This window comes from Schistocerca serialis, chromosome 7, assembly GCF_023864345.2.
Source record: "Schistocerca serialis cubense isolate TAMUIC-IGC-003099 chromosome 7, iqSchSeri2.2, whole genome shotgun sequence".
In the NCBI taxonomy this organism is placed as follows: Eukaryota; Metazoa; Arthropoda; class Insecta; order Orthoptera; family Acrididae; genus Schistocerca; species Schistocerca serialis.
Genome location: NC_064644.1, coordinates 643,609,429 through 643,621,396, shown reverse-complemented (window position 1 = coordinate 643,621,396; position 11,968 = coordinate 643,609,429). Strand labels below are relative to the sequence as shown.

The window sequence follows — 11,968 nt, the reverse complement described above, 5'->3', positions numbered from 1 at the left end:
CAGTAGGAAGAGTCAGTCATCTTGTACTTAAGTCGGCATAGTGCCTTTTCTATTTAATTCCGATGCAATTTCTGTGTTTCATCTACAATAAGAAGGTCCAAGGGATACACTAAACCTGGAGTGAAGCATCGGAAGCTATAACTAGTGTCACAGGAATGGTTCAAAACATAGACAGTAAGACGAGTCAGTCTTCTTGTACTTAAGTCGGCATTGTGCCTTTTCTATTTAATTCCGATGCAATTTCAGTGTATTATCGTCAATAAGAAGGTCCAAGGGATACAGTAAACCTGGAGTGAAGCATCGGAATCTATAACTAGTGTCACAGGAATGGTTCAAAACATAGTCAGTAAGAAGAGTCAGTCTTCTTGCCCTTAAGTGGGCAGTGTGCCTTTTGTATTTAATTCCGGTGCAATTTCTGTCTTTCATCGTCAATAAGAAACTCAGAGGGATACAGTAAACCTAAAGTGAAGCATCGGATTCTATATCTAGTGTCACAGGAATGGTTCAAAACATAGACAGTAAGGAGAGTCAGTCTTCTTGTCCTTAAGTCGGCATTGTGCCTTTTGTATTTACTTCCGATGCAATTTCTGTGTTTCATCGTCAATAAGAAGGTCCAAGGGATACAGTAAACCTGAAGTCAAGCATCATAACTAGTGACACAGGAATTGTTCAATACGTAGTCAGTAAGAAGAGTCAGTCATCTTGTACTTAAGTCGGCATAGTGCCTTTTCTATTTACTTCCGATGCAATTTCTGTGTTTCATCTTCAATAAGAAGGTCCAAGGGATACACTAAACCTGGAGTGAAGCATCGGAAGCTATAACTAGTGTCAATGGAATGGTTCAAAACATAGACAGTAAGAAGGGTCTGTCTTCTTGTGCTTAAGTCGGCATTTTGCCTTTTGTAATTAATTCCGATGCAATTTCTGAGTTTCATCGTCAATAAGAAGGTCCAAGGGATACAGTAAACCTGGAGTGAAGCATCGGAATCTATAGCAAGTGTCACAGGAATGGTTCAAAACAAAGACAGTAAGAAGAGTCAGTCTTCTTGTACTTAAGTCGGCATTGTGCCTTTTCGATTTAATTCCGAAGCAATTTCTGTGTTTCATCGTCAATAAGAGGGTTAGAGGGATACAGTGAACATGAAGTGAAGCATCGGAATCTATAACTAGTGTTACTGGAATGGTTCAAAAAATAGTAAGTAAGAAGAGTCAGTCTTCTTGTCCTTAAGTCGGCATTGTGCCTTTTGTATTTACTTCCGATGCAATTTCTGTGTTTCATCGTCAATAAGAAGGTCCAAATTATACAGTAAACCTGAAGTGAAGCATCGGAATCTATAACTAGTGACACAGGAATGGTTCAAAACATAGTCAGTAAGAAGAGTCAGTCTTCTTGTACTTAAGTCGGTATTGTGCCTTTTGTATATAATTCCGATGCAATTTCTGTGTTTCATCGTCAATAAGGTCAGACGGATACAGTAAAAATGAAGTGAAGAATCGGAATCCAAAATTAGTGTCACAGGAATGGATCAAAACATAGACAGTAAGAAGAGTCAGTCTTCATGTACTTAAGTCGGCATTGTGCCTTTTCTATTTAATTCCGATGCAATTTCTGTGTTTCATCGTCAATAAGAAGGTCCAAGGGATACACTAAACCTGGAGTGAAGCATCGGAATCTATAACTATTGTCACAGGAATGGTTCAAAACATAGTCAGTAAGACGAGTCAGTCTTCTTGTCCTTAAGTCGGCATTGTGCCTTTTGTATTTAATTCCGGTGCAATTTCTGTGTTTCATCGTCAATACGAAAGTCAGAGGGATACAGTAAACCTGAAGTGAAGCATCGGAATCTATAGCTAGTGTCACAGGAATGGTTCAAAACATAGTCAGTAAGAAGAATCAGTCTTGATGTACTTAAGTCGGCTTTGTGCCTTTTGTATTTAATTCCGATGCAATTTCATTGTTTCATCGTTAATATGAAGGTCCAAGGGAAACAGTAAACCTGAAATGGAGCATCGGAATCTATAACTAGTGTCAATGGAATGGTTCAAACATAGACAGTAGAAAGTATCAGTCTTCTTGTACTTAAGTCGGCATTGTGCCTTTTGTATTTAATTCCGAGGCAATTTCTAGGTTTCATCGTCAATATGAAGGTCCAAAAGATACAGTAAACCTGAAGTGAAGCAATGGAATCCATAAATAGTGTCACAGGAATGGTTCAAAACATAGACAGTAAGATGAGTAAGTATTCATGTACTTAAGTCGGCATTGTGCATTTTGTATTTAATTCCGATGCAATTTCTGTATTTCATCGTCAATAAGAAGGTCAGACCGATACAGTAAACCTGAAGTGAGGCATCGGAATCTATAACTAGTGTCACTGGAATGGTTCACAACATAGACACTCAGAAGAGTCAGTCTTCTTCTACTTGAGTCGGCATTGTGCCCTTTGTATTAAATTCCGATGCTATTTCTGCGTTTCATCGTCAATAAGAAGGTCCAAGGGATACAGTAAACCTGAAGTGAAGCATCGGAATCTATAACTAGTGTCACAGGAGTGGTTCAAAACATAGTCAGTGAGAAGAGTCAGTCTTCTTGTACTTAAGTCGGCATTGAGCCTTTTCGATTTAATTCCGATGCAATTTCTGTGTTTTATCGTCAATAAGAGAGATAGAGGGATACAGTGAACATGAAGTGAAGCATCGCAATCTATAACTAGTGTCACTGGAATGGTTCAAAAAATAGTAAGTAAGAAGAGTCAGTCTTCTTGTCCTTCAGTCGGCATTGTGCCTTTTGTATTTAATTCCGATGCAATTTCTCTGTTTCATCGTTATTAAGAAGGTCAAAGGTATACAGTAAAAATGAAGTGAAGCATCGGAATCCATAACTAGTGTCACAGGAATGGTTCAAAGCATAGACGGAAAGAAGTGTCAGTCTTCTTGTACGTAAGTCGGCATTGTGCCTTTTGTATTTAATTCCGATGCAATTTCTGTGTTTCATCGTCAATAAGAATTTCAGAGGGATACAGTAACCCTGAAGTGAAGCACCGGAATCTATAACTAGTGTCACAGAAATGGTTCAGAACATAGACAGTAAGATGAGTCAGTCTTCATGTACTTAAGTCGGCATTGTGCATTTTGTGTTTAATTCCGATGTAATTTCTGTGTTTCATCGTCAATAAGAAGGTCAGACCGATACAGTAAACCTGAAGTGAGGCATCGGAATCTATAACAAGTGTCACAGCAATGGTTCACAACATAGACAGTCAGAAGAGTCAGTCTTCTTGTACTTGAGCCGGCATTGTGCCTTTTGTATTAAATTCCGATGCTATTTCTGTGTTTCATCGTCAATAAGCAGGTCCAAGGGATACAGTAAACCTGAAGTCAAGCATCGGAAACTATAACTAGTGTCACAGGAATGGTTCAAAGCATTGACAGTAAGAAGAGTCAGTCTTCTTGTACTTAAGTCGGCATTGTGCCTTTTCTATTTAATTCCGATCCAATTTCTGTGTTTCATCGTCAATAAGAAGGTCAGAGGGATACAGTAAACCTGAAGTGAAGAATCGGAATCTGTAACTTGTGTCACGGGAATGGTTCAAAACATAGTCAGTAAGAAGAGTCAGTCTTTTTGTACTTAAGTCGGCATTGTGCCTTTTGTATTTAATTCCGATGTAATTTCTGTGTTTCATCGCCAATAAGAAGGTCCAAGGGATACACTAAACCTGGAGTGAAGCATCGGAAGCTATAACTAGTGTCACAGGAATGGTTCAAAACATAGACAGTAAGACGAGTCAGTCTTCTTGTACTTAAGTCGGCATTGTGCCTTTTCTATTTAATTCCGATGCAATTTCAGTGTATTATCGTCAATAAGAAGGTCCAAGGGATACAGTAAACCTGGAGTGAAGCATCGGAATCTGTATCTAGTGTCACAGGAGTGGTTCAAAACACAGACAGTAAGAAAAGTCAGTCTTCTTCTACTTAAGTCGTCATTGTGCCTTTTCTATTTAATTCCGATGCAGTTTCTGTGTTTCATCGTCAATTAGAAAGTCCAAGTTATACAGTAAACCTGAAGTGAAGCATCGGAATCTATAACTAGTGACACAGGAATGGTTCAAAACATAGTCAGTAAGAAGAGTCAGTCTTCTTGTCCTTAAGTCGGCATTGTGCCTTTTGTATTTCATTCCGATTCAATTTCTGTTTTTCATCGTCAATAAGAAGGTCCAAGGGATACACTAAACGTGGAGAGTAGCATCGGAATCTATAACTAGTGTCACAGGAATTGTTCAAAACAAAGACAGTAAGAAGAGTCAGTCTTCTTGTACTTAAGTCGGCATTGTGCCTTTTCTATTTAATTCCGATGCAATTTCAGTGTATTATCGTCAATAAGAAGGTCCAAGGGATACAGTAAACCTGGAGTGAAGCATCGGAATCTATAACTAGTGTCACTGGAATGGTTCAAAAAATAGTAAGTAAGAAGAGTCAGTCTTCTTGTCCTTAAGTCGGCATTGTGCCTTTTGTATTTACTTCCGATGCAATTTCTGTGTTTCTGGGCTCGCACTGCCTGCTGCTGAGAAAGTGATTGCTTTTGCTGATATGACTTGCAATAACGACTGCGCGAAACGCCGCTATCTCGTTAGGGGTGCTACGGCAGACACCCTCTCGAGCACCCCGAAGACTTCTTGAGCCCTCGGCTGTGATGGGTTCCAGGCTGACAAAAGAACTGTCGTGTGTGCATTCGCGGACGAGAGAGAGTCTGAGGCAAGTTCGAGTGAACAAGGATGGACTCCTGAGGTCCGTCGTTTCCGTAGTGTAGCGGTTATCACGTGTGCTTCACACGCAGAAGGTCCCCGGTTCGATCCCGGGCGGGAACAGTATTTTCCTGCCTATGTCGTATTGTCCTCCAATGAGCCACGTCGTGTGTGGATCTGCTGCATGTCCCTTCGTTTGCAAGTACCACATTTATTGAATTTTTTAGTTACTCAGAGGGATACAGTAAACCTAAAGTGAAGCATCGGAATCTATATCTAGTGTCACAGGAATGGTTCAGAACATAGTCAGTAAGAAGAGTCAGTCTTCTTGCCCTTAAGTGGGCAGTGTGCCTTTTGTATTTACTTCCGATGCAATTTCTGTGTTTCATCGTCAATAAGAAGGTCCAAGGGATACAGTAAACCTGAAGTCAAGCATCGGAATCTATAACTAGTGACACAGGAATTGTTCAAAACGTAGTCAGTAAGAAGAGTCAGTCATCTTGTACTTAAGTCGGCATAGTGCCTTTTCTATTTAATTCCGATGCAATTTCTGTGTTTCATCTTCAATAAGAAGGTCCAAGGGATACACTAAACCTGGAGTGAAGCATCGGAAGCTATAACTAGTGTCACAGGAATGGTTCAAAACATAGACAGTAAGACGAGTCAGTCTTCTTGTACTTAAGTCGGCATTGTGCCTTTTCTATTTAATTCCGATGCAATTTCAGTGTATTATCGTCAATAAGAAGGTCCAAGGGATACAGTAAACCTGGAGTGAAGCATCGGAATCTATAACTAGTGTCACAGGAATGGTTCAAAACATAGTCAGTAAGAAGAGTCAGTCTTCTTGCCCTCAAGTGGGCAGTGTGCCTTTTGTATTTAATTCCGGTGCAATTTCTGTCTTTCATCGTCAATAAGAAACTCAGAGGGATACAGTAAACCTAAAGTGAAGCATCGGATTCTATATCTAGTGTCACAGGAATGGTTCAAAACATAGACAGTAAGGAGAGTCAGTCTTCTTGTCCTTAAGTCGGCATTGTGCCTTTTGTATTTACTTCCGATGCAATTTCTGTGTTTCATCGTCAATAAGAAGGTCCAAGGGATACAGTAAACCTGAAGTCAAGCATCATAACTAGTGACACAGGAATTGTTCAAAACGTAGTCAGTAAGAAGAGTCAGTCATCTTGTACTTAAGTCGGCATAGTGCCTTTTCTATTTAATTCCGATGCAATTTCTGTGTTTCATCTTCAATAAGAAGGTCCAAGGGATACACTAAACCTGGAGTGAAGCATCGGAAGCTATAACTAGTGTCAATGGAATGGTTCAAAACATAGACAGTAAGAAGGGTCTGTCTTCTTGTGCTTAAGTCGGCATTTTGCCTTTTGTAATTAATTCCGATGCAATTTCTGAGTTTCATCGTCAATAAGAAGGTCCAAGGGATACAGTAAACCTGGAGTGAAGCATCGGAATCTATAGCAAGTGTCACAGGAATGGTTCAAAACAAAGACATTAAGAAGAGTCAGTCTTCTTGTACTTAAGTCGGCATTGTGCCTTTTCGATTTAATTCCGATGCAATTTCTGTGTTTCATCGTCAATAAGAGGGTTAGAGGGATACAGTGAACATGAAGTGAAGCATCGGAATCTATAACTAGTGTCACTGGAATGGTTCAAAAAATAGTAAGTAAGAAGAGTCAGTCTTCTTGTCCTTAAGTCGGCATTGTGCCTTTTGTATTTACTTCCGATGCAATTTCTGTGTTTCATCGTCAATAAGAAGGACCAAATTATACAGTAAACCTGAAGTGAAGCATCGGAATCTATAACTAGTGACACAGGAATGGTTCAAAACATAGTCAGTAAGAAGAGTCAGTCTTCTTGTACTTAAGTCGGTATTGTGCCTTTTGTATATAATTCCGATGCAATTTCTGTGTTTCATCGTCAATAAGGTCAGACGGATACAGTAAAAATGAAGTGAAGAATCGGAATCTATAGCTAGTGTCACAGGAATGGTTCAAAACATAGACAGTAGGAAGAGTCAGTCTTCTTGTACTTAAGTCGGCATTGTGCCTTTTGTATTTAATTCCGATGCAATTTCTGAGTTTCATCGTCAATAAGAAGGTCCAAGGGATACAGTAAACCTGGAGTGAAGCATCGGAATCTATAGCAAGTGTCGCAGGAATGGTTCAAAACAAAGACAGTAAGAAGAGTCAGTCTTCTTGTACTTAAGTCGGCATTGTGCCTTTTCTATTTAATTCCGATGCAATTTCAGTGTATTATCGTCAATAAGAAGGTCCAAGGGATACAGTAAACATGGAGTGATGCATCGGAATCTATAACTAGTGTCAATGGAATGGTTCAAAACATAGACAGTAAGAAGGGTCTGTCTTCTTGTACTTAAGTCGGCATTGTGCCTTTTCTATTTAATTCCGATGCAATTTCAGTGTATTATCGTCAATAAGAAGGTCCAAGGGATACAGTAAACCTGGAGTGATGCATCGGAATCTATAACTAGTGTCAATGGAATGGTTCAAACATAGACAGTAAGAAGGGTCGGTCTTCTTGTACTTAAGTCGGCATTGTGCCTTTTGTATTTAATTCCGGTGCAATTTCAGTGTTTCATCGTCAATAAGAAGGTCAGAGGGATACAGTAAACCAGAAGTGAAGCATCGGAATCTTCAATTAGTGTCCCAGGAATGGTTCAAGGCATAGACAGTGGGAACAGTCAGTCTTCTTGTACTTAAGTCGGCATTGTGCCTTATGTATTTAATTCCGATGCAATTTCTGTGTTTCATCATCAATACGAAGGTCAGAGGGATACAGTAAACCTGAAGTGAAGCATCGGAATCCTAAATTAGTGTCACAGGAATGGTTCAAAACATAGACAGTGAGAAGAGTCAGTCTTCATGTACTTAAGTCGGCATTGTGCCTTTTCTACTTAATTCCGATGCAATTTCTGTGTTTCATCGTCAATAAGAAGGTCCAAGGGATACACTAAACCTGGAGTGAAGCATCGGAATCTATAACTAGTGTCACAGGAATGGTTCAAAACATAGTCAGTAAGACGAGTCAGTCTTCTTGTCCTTAAGTCGGCATTGTGCCTTTTGTATTTAATTCCGGTGCAATTTCTGTGTTTCATCGTCAATACGAAAGTCAGAGGGATACAGTAAACCTGAAGTGAAGCATCGGAATCTATAGCTAGTGTCACAGGAATGGTTCAAAACATAGTCAGTAAGAAGAATCAGTCTTGATGTACTTAAGTCGGCATTGTGCCTTTTGTATTTAATTCCGAGGCAATTTCTGGGTTTCATCGTCAATAAGTAGGTCCAAAAGATACAGTAAACCTGAAGTGAAGCAATGGAATCCATATCTAGTGTCACAGGAATGGTTCAAAACATAGACAGTAAGATGAGTAAGTCTTCATGTACTTAAGTCGGCATTGTGCATTTTGTATTTAATTCCGATGCAATTTCTGTATTTCATCGTCAATAAGAAGGTCAGACCGATACAGTAAACCTGAAGTGAGGCATCGGAATCTATAACTAGTGTCACTGGAATGGTTCACAACATAGACACTCAGAAGAGTCAGTCTTCTTCTACTTGAGTCGGCATTGTGCCTTTTGTATTAAATTCCGATGCTATTTCTGCGTTTCATCGTCAATAAGAAGGTCCAAAGGATACACTAAACCTGGAGTGAAGCATCGGAAGCTATAACTAGTGTCACAGGAATGGTTCAAAGCATAGACGGAAAGAAGTGTCAGTCTTCTTGTACGTAATTCGGCATTGTGCCTTTTCTATTTAATTCCGATCCAATTTCTGTGTTTCATCGCCAATAAGAAGGTCCAAAGGATACACTAAACCTGGAGTGAAGCATCGGAAGCTATAACTAGTGTCACAGGAATGGTTCAAAACATAGACAGTAAGACGAGTCAGTCTTCTTGTACTTAAGTCGGCATTGTGCCTTTTCTATTTAATTCCGATGCAATTTCAGTGTATTATCGTCAATAAGAAGGTCCAAGGGATACAGTAAACCTGGAGTGAAGCATCGGAATCTGTATCTAGTGTCACAGGAGTGGTTCAAAACATAGACAGTAAGAAAAGTCAGTCTTCTTGTACTTAAGTCGTCATTGTGCCTTTTCTATTTAATTCCGATGCAGTTTCTGTGTTTCATCGTCAATTAGAAAGTCCAAGTTATACAGTAAACCTGAAGTGAAGCATCGGAATCTATAACTAGTGACACAGGAATGGTTCAAAACATAGTCAGTAAGAAGAGTCAGTCTTCTTGTCCTTAAGTCGGCATTGTGCCTTTTGTATTTCATTCCGATTCAATTTCTGTTTTTCATCGTCAATAAGAAGGTCCAAGGGATACACTAAACGTGGAGTGTAGCATCGGAATCTATAACTAGTGTCACAGGAATTGTTCAAAACAAAGACAGTAAGAAGAGTCAGTCTTCTTGTACTTAAGTCGGCATTGTGCCTTTTCGATTTAATTCCGATGCAATTTCTGTGTTTCATCGTCAATAAGAGGGTTAGAGGGATACAGTGAACATGAAGTGAAGCATCGGAATCTATAACTAGTGTCACTGGAATGGTTCAAAAAATAGTAAGTAAGAAGAGTCAGTCTTCTTGTCCTTAAGTCGGCATTGTGCCTTTTGTATTTACTTCCGATGCAATTTCTGTGTTTCATCGTCAATAAGAAACTCAGAGGGATACAGTAAACCTGAAGTCAAGCATCGGAATCTATAACTAGTGACACAGGAATTGTTCAAAACGTAGTCAGTAAGAAGAGTCAGTCATCTTGTACTTAAGTCGGCATAGTGCCTTTTCTATTTAATTCCGATGCAATTTCTGTGTTTCATCTTCAATAAGAAGGTCCAAGGGATACAGTAAACCTGGAGTGAAGCATCGGAATCTATAACTAGTGTCACAGGAATGGTTCAAAACATAGTCAGTAAGAAGAGTCAGTCTTCTTGCCCTTAAGTGGGCAGTGTGCCTTTTGTATTTAATTCCGGTGCAATTTCTGTCTTTCATCGTCAATAAGAAACTCAGAGGGATACAGTAAACCTAAAGTGAAGCATCGGATTCTATATCTAGTGTCACAGGAATGGTTCAAAACATAGACAGTAAGGAGAGTCAGTCTTCTTGTCCTTAAGTCGGCATTGTGCCTTTTGTATTTACTTCCGATGCAATTTCTGTGTTTCATCGTCAATAAGAAGGTCCAAGGGATACAGTAAACCTGAAGTCAAGCATCGGAATCTATAACTAGTGACACAGGAATTGTTCAAATCGTAGTCAGTAAGAAGAGTCAGTCATCTTGTACTTAAGTCGGCATAGTGCCTTTTCTATTTAATTCCGATGCAATTTCTGTGTTTCATCTTCAATAAGAAGGTCCAAGGGATACACTAAACCTGGAGTGAAGCATCGGAAGCTATAACTAGTGTCAATGGAATGGTTCAAAACATAGACAGTAAGAAGGGTCTGTCTTCTTGTGCTTAAGTCGGCATTTTGCCTTTTGTAATTAATTCCGATGCAATTTATGTGTTTCATCGTTAATAAGATGGTCCAAGGGATACAGTAAACCTGAAGTGAAGCATCGGAATCTATAACTAGGGTCACAGGAATGGTTCAAAACATAGTCAGTGAGAAGAGTCAGTCTTCTTGTACTATAGTCGGCATTGTGCCTTTTGTATTTAATTCCGATGCAATTTCTGAGTTTCATCGTCAATAAGAAGGTCCAAGGGATACAGTAAACCTGGAGTGAAGCATCGGAATCTATAGCAAGTGTCACAGGAATGGTTCAAAACAAAGACAGTAAGAAGAGTCAGTCTTCTTGTCCTTAAGTCGGCATTGTGCCTTTTCGATTTAATTCCGATGCAATTTCTGTGTTTCATCGTCAATAAGAGGGTTAGAGGGATACAGTGAACATGAAGTGAAGCATCGGAATCTATAACTAGTGTCACTGGAATGGTTCAAAAAATAGTAAGTAAGAAGAGTCAGTCTTCTTGTCCTTAAGACGGCATTGTGCCTTTTGTATTTACTTCCGATGCAATTTCTGTGTTTCATCGTCAATAAGAAGGTCCAAATTATACAGTAAACCTGAAGTGAAGCATCGGATCCTATATCTAGTGTCACAGGAGTGGTTCAAAACATAGACAGTAAGAAGAGTCAGTCTTCTTGTACTTATGTCGGTATTGTGCCTTTTGTATATAATTCCGATGCAATTTCTGTGTTTCATCGTCAATAAGGTCAGACGGATACAGTAAAAATGAAGTGAAGGATCGGAATCTATAGCTAGTGTCACAGGAATGGTTCAAAACATAGACAGTAGGAAGAGTCAGTCTTCTTGTACTTAAGTCGGCATTGTGCCTTTTGTATTTAATTCCGATGCAATTTCTGAGTTTCATCGTCAATAAGAAGGTCCAAGGGATACAGTAAACCTAGAGTGAAGCATCGGAATCTATAGCAAGTGTCGCAGGAATGGTTCAAAACAAAGACAGTAAGAAGAGTCAGTCTTCTTGTACTTAAGTCGGCATTGTGCCTTTTCTATTTAATTCCGATGCAATTTCAGTGTATTATCGTCATTAAGAAGGTCCAAGGGATACAGTAAACATGGAGTGATGCATCGGAATCCAGAATTAGTGTCACAGGAATGGTTCAAAACATAGACAGTAAGAAGGGTCTGTCTTCTTGTACTTAAGTCGGCATTGTGCCTTTTCTATTTAATTCCGATGCAATTTCAGTGTATTATCGTCAATAAGAAGGTCCAAGGGATACAGTAAACCTGGAGTGATGCATCGCAATCTATAACTAGTGTCAATGGAATGGTTCAAACATAGACAGTAAGAAGGGTCTGTCTTCTTGTACTTAAGTCGGCATTGTGCCTTTTGTATTTAATTCCGGTGCAATTTCAGTGTTTCATCGTCAATAAGAAGGTCAGAGGGATACAGTAAACCAGAAGTGAAGCATCGGAATCTTCAATTAGTGTCCCAGGAATGGTTCAAGGCATAGGCAGTGGGAACAGTCAGTCTTCTTGTACTTAAGTCGGCATTGTGCCTTATGTATTTAATTCCGATGCAATTTCTGTGTTTCATCATCAATAAGAAGGTCAGAGGGATACAGTAAACCTGAAGGGAAGCATCGGAATCCAAAATTAGTGTCACAGGAATGGTTCAAAACATAGACAGTAAGAAGAGTCAGTCTTCATGTACTTAAGTCGGCATTGTGCCTTTTCTATT

At 39.4% G+C, this 11,968-nt stretch overlaps 1 non-coding gene across 1 annotated transcript; it reads left to right on the top strand.

Annotated features, from left to right (window-relative positions):
• The first annotated feature begins 4,792 nt into the window (after positions 1-4,792).
• On the top strand, positions 4,793-4,865 carry Trnav-cac (transfer RNA valine (anticodon CAC)). Its single transcript has one exon. It is a non-coding gene; the product is annotated as a tRNA-Val (tRNA).
• Positions 4,866-11,968: the final 7,103 nt, after the last annotated feature.